This window comes from Lepeophtheirus salmonis, chromosome 1 (genome assembly GCF_016086655.4).
Source record: "Lepeophtheirus salmonis chromosome 1, UVic_Lsal_1.4, whole genome shotgun sequence".
Lineage (NCBI taxonomy): Eukaryota > Metazoa > Arthropoda > Copepoda > Siphonostomatoida > Caligidae > Lepeophtheirus > Lepeophtheirus salmonis.
This window is the reverse complement of record NC_052131.2, coordinates 14,004,568-14,027,552: the sequence shown is the minus strand read 5'-3', so window position 1 is coordinate 14,027,552 and position 22,985 is coordinate 14,004,568. Positions and strand designations below refer to the sequence as shown.

The window sequence follows — 22,985 nt, the reverse complement described above, 5'->3', positions numbered from 1 at the left end:
CTACTTGATGGGGGTTGTTCCATAGATAACCAAGATCATGAAGAAGTCCAAAAAGACCACGTGCGTATTTTAGCAGGACAGGGCTCGGCCCATACTGATAATATGATAATATTGTAGAAGAGTGGAAGAATTACGGATCCAAGAACCTTTGGCACACTCAGAGCCCAGATCTGAATCCATTGGATTACTCGCTTGGTGGCAAATTGAGAAGCATGCCTGCAATGTAAGCCACCCGAATATTGATACCCTGAAGACTTTCATTAACTAGCAGTGGAAGATCATGAAAAAAGACAACATTGCCAATGTGTGCAAGGGGTTCTGGAGGTGGTTGGAGGCTGCTATTGAGACTGATAGTGGCCACATTCATAATTAATGTGCATTGATATAGTAAAACATAGTATAAATTCAAATTTTCTATGTACAACATTATCCTGATCAATTGTGAGTATTTTAATGGATACTTGAGGGCAGGTCCCATTACTTTTTCTACACGCGGTATGAAATATATATGTATATTAAGCTCTTGCAGAACAAACAAACGACAAAACTGTCTTAAAAAAATTGCATGTCCAGCGACTAAACATATACACGCATGGAGAAACAAAAATTATTTTTTCAAAATCGATATTCAAACTTTTAAAGTAGTTTTAAAATTATTAATGTCTCAATTTTACTCTCTGAAGGTATCAAAAAGGTAACACAGTATTTTGTAGAGTCGAATTTATAGGGAAAAATTTTTGAGCTTCAAGAACAACTCAACGTTTGAGAAGATTTTAAAAGAGTAATACTGTATATTACTAAGTGCTATTAAAATTTTATGAGTAATTTTTTTTTTTTGATCGTTTTCCCTCACTAAAATTAGTTGATTTTTTCAAATCCCTGAAATTTATGTTGAAAATTTTTAAAATGATGCTCCATTATAAAATACATATTTTTAAATTACCTTTTTTGAAAAAAGAAGATAATTTTTGATTATTTTTTTTTATCGATTTTTTTATAGAGACATTTAATTTGTTTCTGTCATTGAATAATAATATACATTTTTGAGAGCTATTGCTGTCTTTTGCTCAAACTATAACAAACTTTGCTTAAAGACATAAAATTTTCCCATTGATTTGTCATTTTTTTCCAAATGATATTTCCAATGACAGCAGGTTGCAACCAACCCTTTTAATTCCTAACTATTAACGAATTATATTATTTCAATTTAATATTACTCAACCAATACATATTTACGAACCAAAGATACTTGAATTACCCAATGTATTGTAGATATAAATGGTTTTGTTTGACCGCCCCTGATTGAATGATCGAAAAATGTTGTCGTTGTTCTTTTTTTTTCTTTAACAATATATATGAATAAAACATATCGTTAATATACCAACATAAACTATATCTATTAAAATATATATTGAATGAAATATATAATTACAGAAACACTTTCTTTATTTTTATGCTGTAATTGACAATTTTCTACAAATAAGTTCTCATTGAACACAAAAAAGTGAACATGTAACTTTTTAAAAGGTTCTATCATTAATACATATGTGTATTATATATATATATATTGGGTCATTACATATTGACCATATAATGCACAATTTTCCTAATCGATATAATTTCATAAACATGTACATTGGTTTTTCTATCCTTAAAGAATTGAAAATGGTACAGTGCACTTCCATTATCGTCTTAAAGGATACATCATATTAGTTGAAATTAAATATAATTCCAATCCTTTTTTCTTAAACCATTATAATATATTAGTAAGAACTAAAGAAACATGTGAAATAAATATTTATCTAAAACCTGTTAAATATACCTTTACCTACCGTTTTCGATAACTTAAATAGCTTTTAGACATTCCACAACAACAGCAACCACTGTAACTGGAGCTACCTTCCAACAGTCGATATTTACGTTCATATTTCTTATGAAGAACAAAGATGGTCACATCAGAAAAATGAAAAGCAGGTCAATGGAGCTCGAGGAAGAAAAAGATGAATCAAAATTTCAACTTGTCTTGCCCTTGGATTGAGATAATTTACTTCATATTGTTTTTACCTCAAGATACCGCTAAATAAACTATATAATCAGAAATTTCTGCTTTTGTGGCCTAAATTATTTTTTGAAAAATATTGTTTAACAAATTTAGGTTTAAGTTTTTGCCTAGAAAGATCCTATTTGAGTAAAGAGTCTAAAACATACATTATAGATAAATGTTTTTATATTCAAAAAATACTTTTCTTATTTCTTTATCTTACTCTTAATCAGAGAAAATGCTTTGTAAGTACAAAAATATTAGAAAAATAGTCTTTTTTATTTGTAAATCTAATAAATGCCTCATTTTTTTATAACAATAATAAAAATTTAGAGTGTGTTCTAAACTGAAGTGAACTGCATTTAAAAAAAGAGCTGTTCCTATAAATAAGTATTTGTGAAGTTATTTAACATTTGTTAGCTGAAAAAATGTATTTCGATATTTACGAGTATTATTCAGCTATCATTTTTTTTTCTCGATTTTTTTTTCGACTTCCGGTTATAATCATCATTTTCATCCTTCTTGGGGTAAAAGCAATTAGGAACACATTATCTAAATTTGCTGACTAGTGATATTAACAATATTATGAGACGTCATCATTCAAACATAAGTACAGCTGAATAAATATATATGATTGGAAAGGCCGAAAATATTAATAATATTGGGGATATTTACTTAGTTGGTTACTTTCAAATAAAAGAAATATTATTATATTTTTTGCTTGAGGAAAGAGGGAGTTAGTTCTACCTAATATTTATTTGCTCTCCTTTTTGTATTTTAGTGTAAAAGCAAACAGTAGCTGTACAAAAAAATTATTGGAGCTCAATTGATATAGACTTTAATTCTAATAATAGAATTATTCTATTTACTTTAATACAGCAAATTACATACATACACTGATTTTACTTTTTTAGATAATATAATGTAATAGTAAGATTTTCATTGTATACGAGAGCTTTTCGTAGAAATTCTAATTTTTTATATTGCATATAAATGAGTGTAATAAAAGAAAAACGTAGAATGGAAATTATTTTTTAGTTGGTTGATGAAGGAGGAATAATAATTATTGACAGAGCCTCACAAAAGTTTTTTTCCTTTCTTTTTGTTTTGAACCCCATTCACAAATTAAGAAAAATTAGGGAAAAAATTAAACAAAATTTAAGAAAGAGAAATACTTTATGGAAAAGATGAAAGAAAAGAAGTTCTCTATTGTTTGAAAGGGCTTCAATTTGAGTAGTTGCCTACATCACACTCTACTTATGAGTAAGAAAGTATAATATTCATTATATAAATGAACTCCGTTCTATTATTCGATATATATTATGTATTTTATGTAAAGTGAGTCGAACTTCAAAATTTTGAGATTCGATAATGGGGATATTGGTAAATGGGTGTAATACTATTAAAGAATATTCAATGCCAAATTTCAGAATAATTAAATGTATTTTGGAAGTTTCCCAATTGAGTTGAAACTTTATTTATAGATATGAATAAGTATTATAAGGGTTTGTATATTTGTTCCTCTTTATTGATATCGTATTTTGATGATTGATCAGTAACGAAGATGTGACGTAGTATGCAAGGACTTTTTCTTCTATTTCCGTAATGATTCTCCTATAATGCTCTATACATTATTTTTGTTAGTTGTTAAAATTATTTTTTAATTTTAATTTTTTACAACGGTTTTAGTCCACATTTTATACCTTCATTTGATAGTGAGTGAGAAGAAAAAAAAACTTCCAAAATCCCTTAGAAAGTTGAGAGGTATGATTTTTTTTTTAAATCAAAATAATCGAGAAAACAACTCGAACGTTAATGCTAATTTTAGTCATGGAAAAAGACTGAAAACGACGGCATTCATGCTAGATAGATATATTGATTGATTACAATAGATTTAGGTCCCTAACTAATATAATAACATTAATCTATGAGGTCAAGAATGCCCTCTTTGTCATGTCCTTTGTCGTTGTCGTTCTCCTAGTGGCTGAAAACAGGCCTCATTTTCATAATGCTTTTTAAAGACCCCGGATAGACTTTTATGTACGTTCTTTCCGCCATTTAGCATATCGCTTATTCCTCCTATGCTTAATATTTATTTGATAAAGTTTATGCACTCCGACTACCATGTGATATATATTATATTGCCCACTTCATCGTTACGTCTATTTCTCTACATATTTATTCCATTATTACCAATTAGGTTCATTCCTGTAGAAACTTGACTAGTATATCATATAATAACCTAATAATTCGATTTTAGTTCTGTTACAAAAAAATGCCACAAATCAAATATTCCATTTTCTTTAAAATATTGAGTTATTTTCATATTTATGGATCAACAGTATCTCATTTTGTCTAACTAAGAAATAAATAGTTAATCCACATAAAAATAAGTAGTTTGATTGTGTCTTTACTATATAATGAATAGGGTTAGTCATCTTCTCAAATAAACTATTTACATTTATGAAAAATAAACACTTCAGAAATATATATAGTGATGTAAGTCGTTTGTATTTTTTAGTCACCCGTTTTTTTTGACATTAGTAATATGAACAATGAATTTTCTTTCCTTAGCAGTTGTTCTTCTTAGTTAATTCCTGATAGTGAACTTATATTCAGTTATATTCAAAATCTGATAGAACATTAATGTGTGCTCATAAAAGACAGAGAGGGTACTTAAGGATTTGTAGCGGAGTTATAATTGTAAGCCCTTTTTGGACTCAGAGTAGAATTTGGGATCGAAATGAGAGTCATTTTTGCCAATTTCTTTGACCTTTCCTTCTCCCCCTTTTCCCTTGTCGCAGTTGACTTTAGCAGATATCCTCCAAAACATTCTTCAAATTGTCAGGGTTACCATGTTGATTTTCTGTTGTTGTTGTTTTTTACATGTCCATTATACACACTGAATATATACATATGTATGTACTTCTGAAACCCACACGTTAGAACTACTTTTTACAACACAACTTTTCCAGATCCCCTGTTTACAAAATTTCAAAACGTTGATCAACCCCTCTCAAAATGAACCAACTTAATATATGTATATACAATTTATATTTTCATTCAATTCAGTGGTAGTTGATGATTCTTTATTTCCCCCTCTCTCTCTCTCTTTCCTTTTCTATCTCTACGTCATACCCCCTTGTAAATAAATATATACATATACTTACATTGACGTTTGAATATAACTTCAGTATTTGTCAAAATGAAAACACCATAAATCAATGTCATATTGAATATATGTATATTGTATGTACCCTTGTATGTGTATATATAACATACATACTTTGGAGAGTGGTGTGTAATAAGAAGGAGAGGGAGGACTAATTTCAAGACTATGGTTATCATTTTTTGATTGATGATGGTGGGCGCCCAAAGCATTTGCTTGTTATAAAATATTAGTTTAAAATTATTTAGTAACATATGATACATAGATAGATAAATACAATTGTGAGCTGTGCAAGAGAGGAATATGATAAATTATCATATTATAAATCATTGAAATGTACTTACATTTGAACTATTATGGAAATATTATAGAATATAATTTGCAATAAATAGAGATGGGCATTTCGTAGAGCACAAAGAGAAGGCGGAAGCCAGGCTGATGAAGCTACAGGATTTAATTTTTGTAAAACATTAGCTCCCGGTTATATTATTATGAGGCGATAAAATGTATTCATGCTATAGAGAAGAGACACTTCTATTTACAATGAAAATACCATTAGTGAAGGGAACACATTATAAATTATATTTTTTGAAATATTATACGTTAAAATTAAACGGTAGTTCATGTTTCAGAGAGAAATGTTATCACCGCTTCGATCAATGAAATAATGAACATAATTTCCAAAAAGAAGCAAAGCACATTTCTTTATTCTTAGAGCTGTCATTTCTCTCCAGATTTTGCCCATTCCCCCCAATAAAACAGCGGTTTTCTACGTGAAGAAGTTTTTAAACTTAGTAATCACGCAACTTTCAAAAAGTAGTGGCCATCATCGATCTCTCACACACTGAACACCCTTATAATACAATGTCAAAACTTGACCCCTTTAATTACTATAGAATACAGTTATTGGCCTACCCTTCATATTTATTTTCTCTTTATCGCTCCTATATTTATCCTCAAAAGCCCCAAAACTTCAGACTTCCTTATGGTAGAACTTCTGTTCAATTAATGAAACGATTAATTATGACCAATGCTGTAATTACAGGGATACTATGGAACCGAGTTTACTCCCAACACGGTGATTGTGATACTTAAATAACTGGAAATTTAAAAATAATTGGTTAAATGCTATTCTACTACAACTGGAGAATTATGACCACATTCAAAGTAATTATGCTTAACAGTCATATATTTTTAAATGTGCCCCTCTCTAGACCTGCGACTACTTCTGGAGGGTCTTGAATTAATATTTCTTTTCAATAATACTAATTTCAAATTTTGAGAAAAGGTAATACAAAAGTTTCAAGAACATATATATAACAATTACATACTAAGCTAGTCAACCTATAAAGAAAAATCATATTCACGGCTCTGAACCCTTCTAAAATTTCAAATCACCCTCCTTTGAGATATATCCTGACTGATTTTTGGCCAAAATAACATCTCAGATACGAATCGAGGTAATGATTTAGTGTAATCTCTCCTAATTGAGTTTTTTTTTTAATGCAGTCTTCTGCAGATGACTCAAAACGATTTTATGGTAAATTTTAAGCTCCTGGGCGATACTACGACTGTAAAAATCACGGTCTATCCAGATATGCCCCATGGTTTTATCAACATTTTTGACGACAGGCCTGCCAGAACGTGGGGGGGATCATTCACCACCAAAACGAAATCGGTCGAACCACTTTTGTGCTACACTGACTGAAAGAATATCGGTCACGCATACATTGAAAAATTTTCTTGCTTGGTTTCGACGTAATTTTAACCTTTAAGGTAGGAAAAATCTAAAATATCGCAAATTTCTTCCTTTTGAGACTTACATAACTGACGAACAATGATTCACGACTGAACTGGTCAAGTGCAATACGATTCACAAACGTTTGTACAATACAGTCAGACTTTTACAACACTTTATCGTATGATCCAATTGACAAATAATCAGAAAGATATACTTAGTTTAAAAGAAGGGCGTGAAATATGAAATTACTATTTCCCCAACTTATTATATTTATATATATATATATGAATCGAAAATCATCAAAATCAATTAAATAATTAATTCATTTTCAAGATTTATTATACAAAGAGTGTGATACAAGACTCCCACTAAAAATCCCCACATAGCTTTACGCTCAAAATCAGCTTACATTACTTGATAATTATGTTTTTATGACGCAATAAACTAATTACCTAAAATAAAAAGACATAAATTTATTAGAATAATGCGTGCTAATCCATTTATCCGAATTTTTTGTTGAAAAAAATCTTGTAAACCATCGATATGTCAGAACAATCGAGCCATTCAATTTTAACACTTCTACCACAGCATAAAATATTTTTACCCGTACGAGGTTTTGTAGCGATTCACATTTATAGTCGTTAAGATCTTATTATTGATTTTAACATTTTTTTATTTTTTTTTGGAAAAAGACTATATATCTTTTCGTAGGGATAGGTGTAAGTTATTATGTTCCACCAATAATAAAATTGAATCTCTTCAACAGATTAAATTACCTGCAAGTGTCAATTTTGAATTTTGATAGTACACGAACCATTCAAAAAAAATAATAAGATGTGTATCATACAGTTTCCAATTCTGTAACTCAATTAAACCCAAAACTTACATATTATACAAATGATGTATAACATCTTCTTTAAAAAGTTTCTGTATGTACATATGTTCGGCCAAGCACTACCATCAAAAATCATGTTTTGACTTTTATACATATATATACATACATACGTATATATTGAATAATACAAATTTAATTTAAAAAATTGTTTTCCCTTATTTTTATGTTTTTGATAAATGTAATTTTTGTTTTTTCTCTCTACGAGTTTGTATCACATACACAAAAAAACTTTATTTTATATTTTTTGTAAGTAAAGCCATAATTAAGTTCAAGGCACAGGTTATTTCTGTTCGTCTTATATATTAATGGTGAAGAAGAGTTTTTGTCGCTTTTTTTTTACTTCTTGAATATGTAATTAAGTAATCCTATCTAGGGGATGAGTTTTTCATCATCAAATCTTAGTAAATAGTGGAAAATATAGGTGTTTAAAGAAAACTTAGAAGTTGGCAGAAAGGATGAATAAATTATTTAAACACTTTTTTTATGCAGACCTTAAAAATTAATATCTAAATCTAAATATCTATGCCAGAAACAACTTCTACAACTACAAACTTTTATCCTAGAAACATTAAATGAGATTCTAATTATTATTTTTTATTTGGTGAAGAGTGGCATAGGTTGTATCTATATACAAAACTCAAAATCTAGGAATCACCATTTATTTCATTAAATACTTTTTTCTTAACCTAAAATTCGAAAAAAAAGGATTGGGAAAAAATCCTACAAAATATAAAAAAGGACTTTTAAATTCACGGATAAACTTTTTTTTTTGTATTTGATTAGAGACAATACGAAATATGTCTTTTTATGTTTATTTACATTTACTCTTTGTTAGATCCAAACAAAGTCTAATGTGTGTACATAGTTATAGCTCCACCTTTTTTTATTATTCAAAAATATAGTAAATAGTTCTAGGGAAAGCTATGGATCAAGTTGCAAAATGAAAAACACATGATCAATATTATTTCAAATATATTTGGCTATGCAGTAAGTTGTTTGTCCGCTAGGGGGCGTTTAGACGACTTGAATATCATTCTTTAAATAACCTTGCAAACTCAATGCAATGTGTTTGGCCTTTTAACTGAATTTACCAGTTGAATACGTCATAAAAGAAAATGACAACAGATAAAGGGATGTCCTTTGTAGTATCATAAAAAGCAACATCTTATAAGAATATATCGAAAATAAGAATAAAAATATATTCGAGCCAAAACTCATTTTTAGCCACATTCCTTTATACATTTAGTTCAAGTTAATTTCATCCCATTTCTATTCATTCATGGGCATCTTATCCCTCGTTACAATGTTACCCCATAAATATAAAAATTTGACTTTTATTTTAACGTACGCTGTTTATATTTTCTGAGGACAGTTTTCCTTATTATTTGACTGAACATTAATTGGTTGAATGCAATTAGCACTTGTTAAGCTGTGAACTTAACTTAAAAATTTTTGAGTAATCGTTCCATAGTTAAAATAACTACCAAATGACTTAGTGTTTTTTTTTTCAAGGAAAAGTTGCCATATACTGGGTGTAGAAAAAGTACTGAGACTTGACTCTAAAAAATACTCATAATTGATTAAGATGATGTTTTAAATAGAAAATTGTATTTTAAAGTATTTTTTCTATAACAATGCAAATCAGTTATGCCTCAATGACAGCCTCCAACCGCCTTCAGACTCCCTTGTGCACATTGGCAACGTAATCCTTTTTCATGATCCTTCACTTCTGGTTAACGGAGGTCTTTAAGGTATCAATATTTGGGTGCTGGACTTTGCAGGCCTTCTTCTCAATTTGCCACAAAATGGAGTAATCCATTTGGATTCAGATCTGGGCTATGAGGGTGCCAAAGGTTCTTGGATCCGAAACTCATCCACTCTTTTACAATTTTATCAGTATGGGCCGAGCCGCGTCCTGCTAGACTACGCACGTGGGACTTCTTCATGGTCTTGGTAATCTATGAAACAACTACCATCAAGTAGTAGTCTACGGGTAACTTGTATCCAACTGGAAACCAAATTGGAGTCATTAATTTCTTCAGTTGATGGCACAACCATCAACATCATCACTTAGGCCAGATGTTATGCCTCTAGTGTTTCGGATGGTCTTGCCCACAGTAGACCGATGCACCTTCATTTTCTTGGCGTACTGTGACAACTTCATTGTTGGGTTTACCTTAAAGGCCTCCAAGATGTTTGCAGGCTTCTCTTTGGTGGATTTTCCACTCTTGGGTTTGTCCTTAAGGTTGTCCCCAGCAGTTAAATGATTTCTGATCCGACAGATTGTGGCCTTGCTGACGTTTAAGGTCTTCATAATGTCGGAGGTGGTCCTCCCGGCGCAGATTGAATAGTCTATGATGGTTCTTCTTGCCTCCATTGCGACATATGCAGAATATTCATTAACAACATGTACATCAATCAAAGGCTTAGAATCTAAGCTATTCAAAAATAATTGGAACTATAATATTTAATCAACAACACCTCTTCAAAACTGTATTTTTAGAATGTCTCATTACTTTTTCTACAGCCGGTACAATAAAAGTTATGTTGTGTCATCACGCTGTTACCTCGCTAACACAAAACAGTCCATCTATTTTGCTATCGGTTGTCAATTCCCTTGCCTCACTTGATACGTCTTGGCTATTCCATAACTTATTCTTTCTGATAAATGCACAAAGTAATAAGTTATTCTATACATATGCTCCGTTTCCAAAAGAACAGGAATACAATTTCTTGTTGATCCCTTTTCGTATATTCTATTTATATATATTAGCCATTTTATTATTTCTGTGAAGAAATTTTGGCTATCATACAAAGATACCAATGAATAGCTACACTTTTAATAAAATATTACAAAACCAGTATTGAATAAAATATCTTGTAGGATTTTGATATTACGAAATATATATATATATGTAATTCATTTAAAAAATTGTCAAGAAATAATATGACACCGATAGTATGGGAGTAAATGAGAAATAAATAGTAGCAGATATGATTAACTAACTTATTTGGCTAACTATCAGATAATTTGTGGCCTTTTTTTCTTTCTTTTTTGAAGAAATGTTTCATGATACAAATAAAAATAAGAATATAAAAGGATGATACTCTACTTATGTAATACTAAAAACAACCATTAAATTTAAATTCTAAATTGTCTTAAAATCCTTTTCAAAGCCTTTAAGTGGTGTTTTGAAGTTGGCGAAATGTACTTAATGTATTATCCAGCCAAAGTACACGAATTATTTCCCAGAGACGGAATTTTAATTGAAAGTGCAACATATCTTGCAGCAATAACAATTGTTATCACCTCCTTAGGATGTAACACATCATTAGTGGTTATTCGGTTGGCTATTAACGCTTTTGGAAATCCCGAACAAACTCATACCTTTGGCATATTCTATTCCTTTATACTTAGCTTTACCAAGGACTTTAAAATACTCCCAGCAGGACACTCCATGAAGGCATGTAGAGTACCATTAAAAAGTTTAATCCTTGTATGGCATAAAAAACTTAATTTTACCAGTGGAGATTTGGAATTGAGAAGTTAAATTTCTGCCATCCTTTATTCCTCTCATTAAATTTTATTATCCTCTTTCTCCAGTTTTCTGGCAACCCTAACACCTTGATATGATTATAACAAAAAAAAATCCCTACATCTGATAAATTAGTAATTTTTATTTTAAGATGTCAAGGGCAAGGTATTATGTGGGCATTTGTTGCTTTCGTGAGGAGAAACTTAAGTTGTCAAAATTAAATTAATGGGCAATTTAATTACAAAGGAAGAAATAAGAATCCTACTGGTCAAGATATTTTATGTATAAATATATATACCCGCATGAATCGAACACATTAAAACATTATGGAACTTTGTCCATAAAAAAAATGGATGCTTGTAAGGAGCTAAATTTTTAAAACTTAATTTATTCATTTTTTATACATGCATCTCTTAGCTTTCTCTATCCTTTTAGTTTGTAAATATGTTATATAATTTTATATACATAATAACTAATTGGCTTAATTAAGGAACATTTACATTTATAAGGGTTTTTTTGTACGTGAAAATAAGTGAAAGATATTACTGTGAGCTAGTTTTTGAGTCATTAATATCAACATTTATTCATTCTACTGGCATAAATTAAAGTAGATTTTTGGAATAATAGGCTTTAATTAGCAGATATATAAATATATATATATCATGAAACCCCATATAATTCTTAAATATATACATAATTAATACCCGTGGTCGTATGAATATGGAATTACCCTAAATAAGAATTACAAAGCCATTTTTGAAAAATAAATGGGATCATTAAAAATAGATTTTCAAAAGTTTAAAATTTAATATTTTTAACTGATGAGTATTTATTTAAGATCAAATAAAAACTATTTAACTTAATAAAAATGTCATGTATTTGGTATCATTTTATTAACAGAGACATATATACATACAAGAGATGACAAGGATATTATACTATATATACTGATACACTCAAGAAGAGAGAGAGAGACTTATATCTAGTTTTTGAATATTGCAAAGGGTCATATTGTTACCACCTTATGGTAGATCAGAAAAAGGCACAACCCTTTCCAAAGTGAGTGCATGGATAGGAATCTACACAAGGTAGGAATAAACATAAAATAAAAAATATAGATTAACTATGATGATAAGAATATTTTATTACTTAGTATAGTTAGTTTCTAGATTGAATATATTATGTCATTAAATATCAATGCTATTTGTCCCATTCACTCATTTTCTCTTTTCTGAACATATGGGTAGCAAATACCTACAAAACATAAAACGAACACAATAAATAAATATTTATTCAATAAAATTTATTCTTCGAGATACAAATTTAGTCCTTTTTTTATGTATTTCTTTATAATATGTTGTAGAACTACCCATATGTACACAGAATTATATATGTATATTCAAGAAATAGTTTATAGTCTTGTAGTTCCTTCTTTTTTTTTTGACCCAACAAAGGGTCATTTTTTTCTACTAGTAGAATAGTAATAAAATAACAGAGATTATTTAGTTCAAACAATCGTCCAACATATTTTCTTTATTAATTACAAAAACTATTATTTTGAATCATTTTGATTTTCATTACACGAATGTTTAAATTCAAATTTCTCTTTTGTTTTGAGTTGTACCCTTAGTTGCTAGAAAAAAATGAGGGGAAATAAAATTGGGCTTTCCATTTATAAAATATTCCTTGGTTAATTGATATTCATTATAAAAGTGTTGTAATTCCTTCGAAAATTTTAAAACTATTCTACTCTAAAGGAAAGAGGAATTTGAATGAAAACACTTGGTTAATGAATGTATTAAATATCTATTAAGAATATCTTTAATTTATATATTTTAAAATAATAATGAACCATGTAAAAGTAGTTATTTAAATAATGTTCAGTCAATTCCTCCTGATTCCCTACTTACCTCTTAAATCACCAGGAACCTTTCACGAGGCTAGATGGATAACCAAAGCTAATCGCACTTTGCGATATTATATATCGAATAAAAAGCCTAGCAAAAACGTCTAAAATTGGTAGCATTTAACTTAAACTATTACGCTTCAATGTTGTTTGCAATTAAATGCCAACCGAATTGCTAGGATAATTCGAAGAATTTTCAGCTTTCAATTTCACTATCAAGAGGTACTGATCAAAATCCTTCCCCTATTGTACAAAAAAATTTATACCGAAGTTATTTCTTCGCTCATCATGAAAATATATTATTCTAGTATTGGTAGATGAAGATTCGGAAGTTCGTAAATTTTCATTGAACAAATTTCTGAATACAAGATATTCATATGACCCCCAGAGGCAATTCAATTCCTAACAAAATAAATTATGAATCAAATCATTTAATGAATATGATTGATTGGTCTAAGATAGTAATTTCAGTTCCTCCAATCTTACAATATTGGTCAGATAAAGAACTTATGAAAGCAAAGAATGAGTCTTTGAAATTAGAGAAATATCCATGTCATTCCAAATCCGTAGAAAGGCAATGAAACTAGTTTCAGAGGCTTCCTTTAAGGTTAATGGATATAACCGAAGACATGGATATATTTTGTCAACTTTAAAATCAGGAGATAAACTAAGGAAATTTAAAAATAAGTGTCAGCACCCAGTTTGATAAATTTACATATTATATGTTTAAAAATAGCATTCAGCAAAGATTATGTACAATTATCCACATAATTATATCCTAACTTATATTGAACAAAATAAATAAGATATTGACATAATTTTTTCCTTTTTATAAGTAATTTTTATCTTTTTCGTCTTTTAAGCAATAAAATCCGGGAGCGCGCAACGTTTATCCCGCTGTAGAAGTAAGGGATTAAACTTAAGCAAAAAATTACATATAGTCCAATATCATTATTTAAGCACATAAAGCTTTTTTATGAATAAGAAAAACAAAGTTTCTTTTATTAAATTTTTTTACTTCATACAGAAACCTTTGAAGACAAAAAGGGGGGAGGAGTAAATTTTTTTCTCCGAGTTTTTTTTTATTAAAACGGATTTTTATTTACCATTCGCTACTTTTGAGGGGTCAAAATGCGCTATAGATCAATTTTAGGCTCCCGTGATATCCCCTAGTGGTCACCCTGACAATTTGAAGAAAGTTTGGAAGGAGAGAAGGATCGTTTCATGACGTTTCATTGGATCAGCTACAATTGTTATGTTTAGTGTACACAGCGTCATGGTCAATCCTATATCAATAATAATTCTTCTGTCAAGTACTTGAACTAGAGAGAACAACTTTCTAACCTGTTTATATATGTCTTATTCTCAAGAACAAATAAATAATGAGACCAGCTTCACAAAATAATAAAAACAGAGAATTAGGTAGCTACAAAAAATCGGATATTATTTTCATATATTAATAAAACACCCGAATAAAATTTAACTCTTTTTATGAGCCCACGCACTAGTTATTACTAAGGCAGGCACTTTTGGTCAAATAAATTACAGTTTTTAGATTAGAAAAGGAAAACGGTTGTTGCGTGTCATGTTGCTTCTTTCTTAATTTTTTTATTCATTATTTACTAAAAAATATTGGGATAACATCTCCGTCCAATAAGGACTATAGATTACCGTTTACCTTACTGCAACATCGAATATAATTAATTGTATAACTCAAATACCTTTAAAAAGTTCACCCTCCACCTGGATTGAAATTAATTGTATTTGTATCTATGCATTTTCCCTAGGAGTTTTCTATTTTTCCATTTGGATATCCTTGTCACACGACTTCTGATCATCTCTTTGTAATCAATTCAAGGGATCTTGTCACTGTGTGCCTCACTTAGTGGAGTTAATCTTCTTTAATGGAAGGATCGTTTATTGTACCGATGTCCCATCCCATCAAGGTATGTGATAGTGGCGTATGAATCATTGCCTCTATGCTCAAAAATATATAAATTCCTCCAAATCTACTACGGAGTAATGGTATACTGCTATGAGAACTAATGAGTTTGTATAAAAAGGCAGAATAATCAACTGAAAGTCTAAGTGAGGAACAGAAAGGGCCATCATCCTCCCTCCACTGCTTCTTCATGAAATTCTGAATTCATTTTCTTCCTGAGTCAACTCTGCTACGTCTCTTACTTTCAGAAAAATATTTCAATGGTAAGGGTCCATCAGTTTCTTTGATATATATAACGCTGAATTCAAAATTTTGTTTATAAGGTGGAGTTTGTGATCTATGTGGATAATTATATAACCTGCAAACTTGATTTCTCTATTCCTTGTGTGCCTCTTTTGTCATTGAAAAACGTGTGGAAGATAATTCTAGACTCTTAAAAATAATGTGCCTCTCTTTTCTTGATAGTTTCGTCTGCATTTCCAATGCATATTCTATTTTGCTAATAAGTATTTAAATTTATAATTAATATAATAGGTTTTTTTAGTTTTATATCTTAAAAATTTACCCATACTTATTTTACTTACTATTATGAACATACACTATAATACTATAATAAATTATTTTAATAATGATCACTATTTCAATATAACGGTAAAGACGTCATACTTCGTAATAAATAATATCACTATATATTACCGTGCTTCGTACAAATTCAAATAAAGGAAACAATAATTATATTTGAAATATTGAAATTATCTACTCATCATGAATGGATCTCTTCTATGTTGTAATCTTGGATTCTCTTTCGCAAGGAAGGAGTCGAATCTGCTCTCTAGAGATGGATGATCAAGTTAGAAGTATCTTTCTTCGATTTCCTCTATCTGGCTTTGACCTTATCTCTTGGAGAACATATCTGAAGAGTTTCCGTATTTTTGTTTCATCAAAAATACAGGACCTGATTTTCGCACTTGTAAGTTAAGTTGTACCTGTATTTACGAATAATGAAGAACAAATGCCTGAATGGCATGTCTTGGCTTCAAATGGTGTGCAAGGTATTTGTTTAAGATCAATTTCTTCATTTAAATACTTGAGCATCCTCCATTGTTCAATGGATTGGAAGATGTATATATGCAATTTATTTAAGATAATTATAAGTATTTTTAGTGTATTTGAGTTATAATAGGAGGAAGAAGGATTTTATTTCTATTAATAATTAGTATATTAATTTATGCGCAAAAATGTATCATTATATTTTGTATATATGTAATTTACATTTGTTTATTATAATAATTTCTTGAATCCATTTGTAATATTAATAAGTTCTATTTCCTATCATTGATGATCAGTTGTCATAATTAATTTGTTTGATTTTCTACATATGACTACTACTACAATTTCTAATTACTAATATATTTTTTGTAATAATCAATCGTTTTTTAATTATTATTATTTTTTTTTACCATACTTTTTTTACTTAATATCACAAATATACGTTATAACACTTATCAATTTAATAGTAATCTACTGTTACGGCTAAAGTGTTAGCCATTAGTTTTTGATTAGTTATTGTACAACATATCATATTAGCGATTTTAAGGGAATAAATTCAAGAGATCTCAATGTTAATAGATCTATAATATAGAAGTATGAAAGTTCTTTTAATGAGTTACACGAAGTAAATCAAGTATTCCTGAATTTGAAAGTTTCGACTACTTTTTATATTAACTGTTGTAGTGCTGCTTGAAATGTAGAAGATTATAATTTCTATAGCAGAATCCCCGTGATATTCTATCCCCCAAAACCATAACTTTAATAAATAGTATCATATGTCTCACACTCACTGAATACCCAGTCCTAGTTAATATTTTTAACAAAAATGTCATGTCTCCAAGAATTGTGTAGTAATGATAACAGCTTCGGAAAAACAAATTTTGTTCAGATTCTCTTACTAGAAGGAGCCGTTCCAACATTCTATGATATATTTTATTTACCTCTGTGTATCAAAGTTCAATTTTGATTTATTAGATGTTATATATGGATATACTTATCAAATATACCACTTTTTTTTTGCTTGTTTGCTTGAAATTGCTTATGCATAAACAATACAAGCTACATAGAAGGTGTGTGTAGTATGTGTACCGTGATCACTCTATTGGAATAAACTAACGAAATATGTATTGTATGTACATTGTAACTACAATACTCATTTCTAGAAGTCTGAACAATATATTTTTATTGAGGATAAAAACGCATGAATACCCAGGGTCTTTGAATGAATATGTTTTATATGCAAATATATATATATATCTATGTAGGTTATGGTTCGTAAGTTTAATGTATTCAAAATAAAAACATGCCGCATTTCTGAATAAGTGTGGATTAATAATAATCCGTATCGCTGATCCAGTATTAAATCACTAAAAACTACATTATAATCTGTATGCAACACCTCATTGAACCAAAATTATGAGAAGTAACCATTTTCTCACTCATTATACTTAAAATGGGTACATTTATTTATATAAATTTTTTTTTTAGTTTTTTTTTTCACAAGGTGGTTCATCAATCTGTTTTTGAGAGTACTAAAATTGATTACAGAATGAGATATTTTGTTCCTAATATCCAGAGATATGGGTTTCTACAATTAATAATGTTTAATCTTAGAAACATATTCTAGGTTTCATAAAAAGTCTTAAATATATATCTGCACTCATTCAATATACAAGAATAAAATCTACATTTTTTAAAAAGAATATGCTTTAAATAATTTACGAACAAATAGAGCATAATTGAATAAAAAAATGAACGAGTCATTGATGTAGAAGTGAGAACGTAGATAAATTTAATTCCCCTTTTCCAGCAAAATATACTTCATTTTTCTAACTTTAAACGCACATATGTCTTGAATTAATAGATCTTAAGATTTTACAGTTTTTATATCTATGTAGTAGTTACATTTTGTTAAAAAAAATGATTTCTGAGATATACGAATATATTTTTTGAAATTTTCGTACGTTTTGGTGTGAAATGGTTCACAAGTAACAGTTCCTATTTTAACCATATTGAATCAATGTCGGTTGACACATCATTCATGCGTGTTGTAGAGTGTATATGTATACAATTATTTATTTATAAGAACTTTGCATATTATAAGCCTAGTACCTCAAAAACTCTCCCATTCAATGTAAAGATGTTCTGTCATTTCAAATGTGTTCTGTTTTGCCATGATAAATTTCATTTCGAATGCATAAAAATTGCATACGTGGCATTTTCACTCTTCCAAAATAGAAATGTTTGAAATCATATCACATTTTCATTTAAAAAGTATCATTTTTGAGGTTTAAATATTTTAATTTGCAAGTTCTAAGGAATAAATTGCGTGTACACGCAGAATGTATGTGGTAACTCCCTTTGAGAAAATGACATCTTCACATCATTTTGTGTTATTAATAAATTTTGAGAAACAGTTTAAACTAATTTTAATTTAATTTTTTTTAAATGTAGGGAAGCAATATAACGATAAATACGATGCATTTATATTCATGTAAGAATAGTTTGCTCTTTCTTTGTATAAATAGGTCAAATTATAAATAAAACTTCGCATTGAATGGAGATGTGGATGTCATAAATTTAATATTCTTACACTAAAACTTTTGCTGAATTTTTCTATTATAGTGTCTTTTTGCTTCTATTTACATAATAAGGTAAATATGTAGCTAAGTTACTTAGGTAGATATGTGTATAACCCAAGACAACATTTTAAGTATATCAAAACAAATTAATATCTTCTTGGTTTTAAAATCTGAAAAATTATTAAAGTCAAAAAGGGGATAAGATAACGTGTAAAAAATATTGATACATCGAAATGGAATATCATGTAAATAAAATTGTATATTTAGAGCTGTAAAAATTATTAACAATTTCCTACGCTCTTATTATCATTCTTTAATTCTTGAAATAGAACTTATTAGTAAACAGTAATGTGTACTCATAAAAAACAGAAATATGTTTGGGAGTTATTAGGAAAAGGCCTTGTGAGATACGGAGTAGGATTTTTGCTCATTTCTTTCCTCTCATGGATGCTTTCAGATGATCTAATAAAATGTCAAAATAACTAAGCTGCACTCCTCCACAATATTCTTTAAATTGTCTGGATTACCATGTCTGTTTTCGGTTTCTTTCATTTGGCTTACCGGCAGTTTGTCTTTTATAAAACTTAGATTATATATAAAATATCTAGAATATATATGAACATAGGTGTTAGGTGATAAGAAATCCACAAAAGTTTTGACATTGTGATTTGAAGTAAAAGTACCAGAGGGTAAATTTTGACTATTCATGGTACATAACTTCTTGAATCAAACATTAAAAATTGATTTCTGATGATAATATATGATTTATCTCTAAACTGTTCTCTTAAAAACATACTTAATGATCAGCCTCAAATGTGTAAGTAGTTAGCCAATTACGTCTCAACTGCTTTATTTACTTAATACATATGTACCCATATAGACAGGTTGCGAATAATCCATACCCATATTATTTTCTTAAAAACAAGATTAAATAATTTTTTACATTATTAATGTAACACTATTAAAAATAAACTCATTCATATTATTATTAGAACTTAGACGTGGCAGGAGCCACAATTATTGAAAACGGAATGTATGTGTCAAAATGGAGAGCATGGGAACAATAATATCATATGAAGTTTTATGGGCTGCATAGAAAATCGGCCCATAGACTGAGATTGGAAAAAATTGTTTGAAATATTGGGACTGAAACGGAAGAAGAGTTTGGTCTTGGAACGAGTCTCAAAACTAGTAGGTAGATTCTTACATAATATGATTACATATTTGTATAATCAAAGACGACATTTTAAGTACTTTTTTGCAAAGTAGTATTTATGTGCATACATATGCAGGATGTATTTTTCTGTTTTATTTCACTAAATACACAAGACTTTCATATCATATGCACTCAAAACTCATTTTTCCCATCTTTGGTTGTTTATTACATTTGTTAGACAGAAGATGCATAAATAGAAAATGTTTCTTTGATGCACCATTAGTATTTATGTACATTTATTGTACATAATATGTGTCACAGATTCTTTAGCATTAATTTAAGAAACTATTTTAGATCATGGTTATGATTAAAAATCCCTATTACTAATTTAGCAATTGATAAAAAGGAAAATATTATCAGTTCAATGAATAGAAACTCAATTAGAAAGGATTTTTATTTATGTATATTATATTGTTTCATAAAGACACACCATAACAAATTCATCATACATTTCCGAGTTTGTCTGTCCAAAATATCACTCATCTTGAAAATGTAACATCCTCCAACAAAAATTAAGGCTAACGAGCAATTAAAACTTTCCAGACCAAAAGATCTTTGTCATTACTGTTTAATTGTATAATCTGATAAGAGTAATTGGTCAGAGAACAAACGATCCGAGCAGAAAACTTCCCAGATAAAGATCCGAAGAAATCCACAGATTTCACCACTTCCACCCCTTCGGTCACTTTCCAGCCACATTGTTTTCAGATTAGAGATGAAGAATTGAGATTGATATTGGGCCAGCGTATGTCATGGAGAGGATACCAGATCTAGTGTGTCGCAGAGCAAAATTATCATCCTGGAATTTTAACCATAAATTGACTTCCCTCCAGTCCTATAGTGCACCGTGAAATCTCCTCCTTGGCAGATGAAGTTAGGGATCACATACGAACGACGCTCCATTATCATTCGCCACAATCCCTTTCCATCAGTACCCATATAAAAAAATATCGGAAAATTCATGTTATTTCCATTCCAATATCTCTCCGCTTCAAATCACAACTTCCATTCAAACAACAAACGTAACGTTAAAAAAATGCCATTCCAATTACTTGTTTTATTTATTGTCACTTATTAGGCTGGGGGAGGGGGCTTATTGAGAAGCATAAGACTTGGACTTGAACAATTTCATAAATGCTAGATAAAGAAGAAAATTTTCTATATTTTTCTAAGGTCCTGAGAAATTATATAATTTATAATTTCTTGGGACTTTGAAATATGGTCAATTCAAGCTGAAATTTGTTCAGACTTATTTTCTAAGCCAATAGAGCAGGTCGATCAATGAGAATAAAAAGTTCTTACTTTTTAATCATTCGACCATCTATATTGAAATACCTTAAAGTACATTATATGTAAGATTGAATTAGTCTATCTCTTTTCATAGATACTATCTTTAAAGTACTCCTTCAAAAATAATAAATGAGCTTTTTTTATTTAATTATTTGTTAACTAGATTTATCATCAGTGATGGGCAAGTTAACTTGTCTTTTAAACCAATTAAGTTAAAGTTAATTATTTTTTTATATTTTAATACCTAGTTGAGTTAAAGTTAATTTTTATTTCTATAAAAATTAAATAGTTAAGTTAAAGTTAATTTTGAGTTTATTTTTTTTAACTAGTTAAGTTAAATTAATTAACTTTAGAGTAATATAAGTTAAATTAACTTACCGAACCTTGGTTAAGTTGATTTTGTCATTATTTTTTAAATTTTGGTTAAGTATGATACTTATTATTCTTATAAACATTGAACTTTTAGACTTCCAGAATGGCTTGATTATAGGGTCATTTACAAACATCCAACTACGAGTATGATGGTGTAATTTATAAAATATTGTTCAATAGAACAACTTTTCCGTCCAATTCGATCACGAGAGTCAAAATTTAGGGACCGATATATCCCTACTCAAATGTAACCAACATGGAATCCAATTAATCTAAATTTGAGTAAAAATGCATATTTAAATTAAAATAGACTATATAAATATAAATTATGCAAGGGATCATGCATGATTGAAAAGCCTTGATGGATCCCTTGACTAATTATTTTCTGAATTAGAATGTGACCATTAAAGCACACTGCAGTCCTAATCAATCAAAAAATGTATATATTTTTTATTAAAAATTTCATTGTTTTGCAGTGAATTATGTAATATTGCAGCAACAATCATCAAGAGATAACAAAGAAACAGACAGAAGAAAATGAATTAATCTACAAAAACTTGAAGTCATCAATTCATAATACGTCACTTTTTCTATATAGCATATATATGTAACTATGTACTATTAGGAAGAGAATAAAGGGGGAATGAATGAAGAAGCTCTTTGTTTTTGCTTAAAGAAGATCTTTCAAAAAGTTAAATTAATATTTTCCTCAAATCCAAAAATATGTAAAAACAAAATACCATCATAAATTGTTTACCCTTTCCCTCATCAAAACTTTAAGTAGTACAGTACTAGAATACTTTGCATAATATAATTTTTCAAATGTCAACAACTTTCTCTGTTAAAATTCAAGAATTTCTTTAATTTAAAATATTTTTTGTTTGGAGTAGAGAAAATACCACATTATTAATTTTTGTGCCTCCAAAATTAATAGTCATAGCATTTTCAGTTGTACAAACGAGACACTTTTTAAATCACAGAACTTCTTCATTTTGATAAGAAGATTTTTTGAGGTTTGAAGGTTATAAACTTACTATTCAAAACCTGATTAAACATTCGTCTGTGCTCATAAAAGACGGAGAGTAACCTTGAGGATTTGTAAAGGTGTTACAATTGTAAGTCCTGGTTGTCCAGAGTAATATTGATGATCGATATACAAGGAATAACTCTTACCAATGACGTTGTTTATTTCTTTCTACTTCTGCTAACATTTTTGCTTTTTAATATTCCTAAAATAGACACGAT

General features: G+C 29.1%; 1 protein-coding gene across 3 annotated transcripts in view; it reads right to left on the bottom strand.

Annotated features, from left to right (window-relative positions):
• Positions 1-22,985, bottom strand: part of LOC121117372 (uncharacterized) — a 220,788-nt gene that overhangs the window by 170,844 nt on the left and 26,959 nt on the right. The window contains exon 2 of one of the 3 annotated variants that reach the window (XM_071888142.1): positions 21,747-22,012. The exons of the other annotated variants lie outside the window; for them this stretch is intronic. The gene's annotated coding sequence lies outside the window, so the exon portion shown is untranslated. The remainder of the gene's footprint in view (positions 1-21,746; positions 22,013-22,985) is intronic. 3 annotated transcript variants of the gene reach the window in all.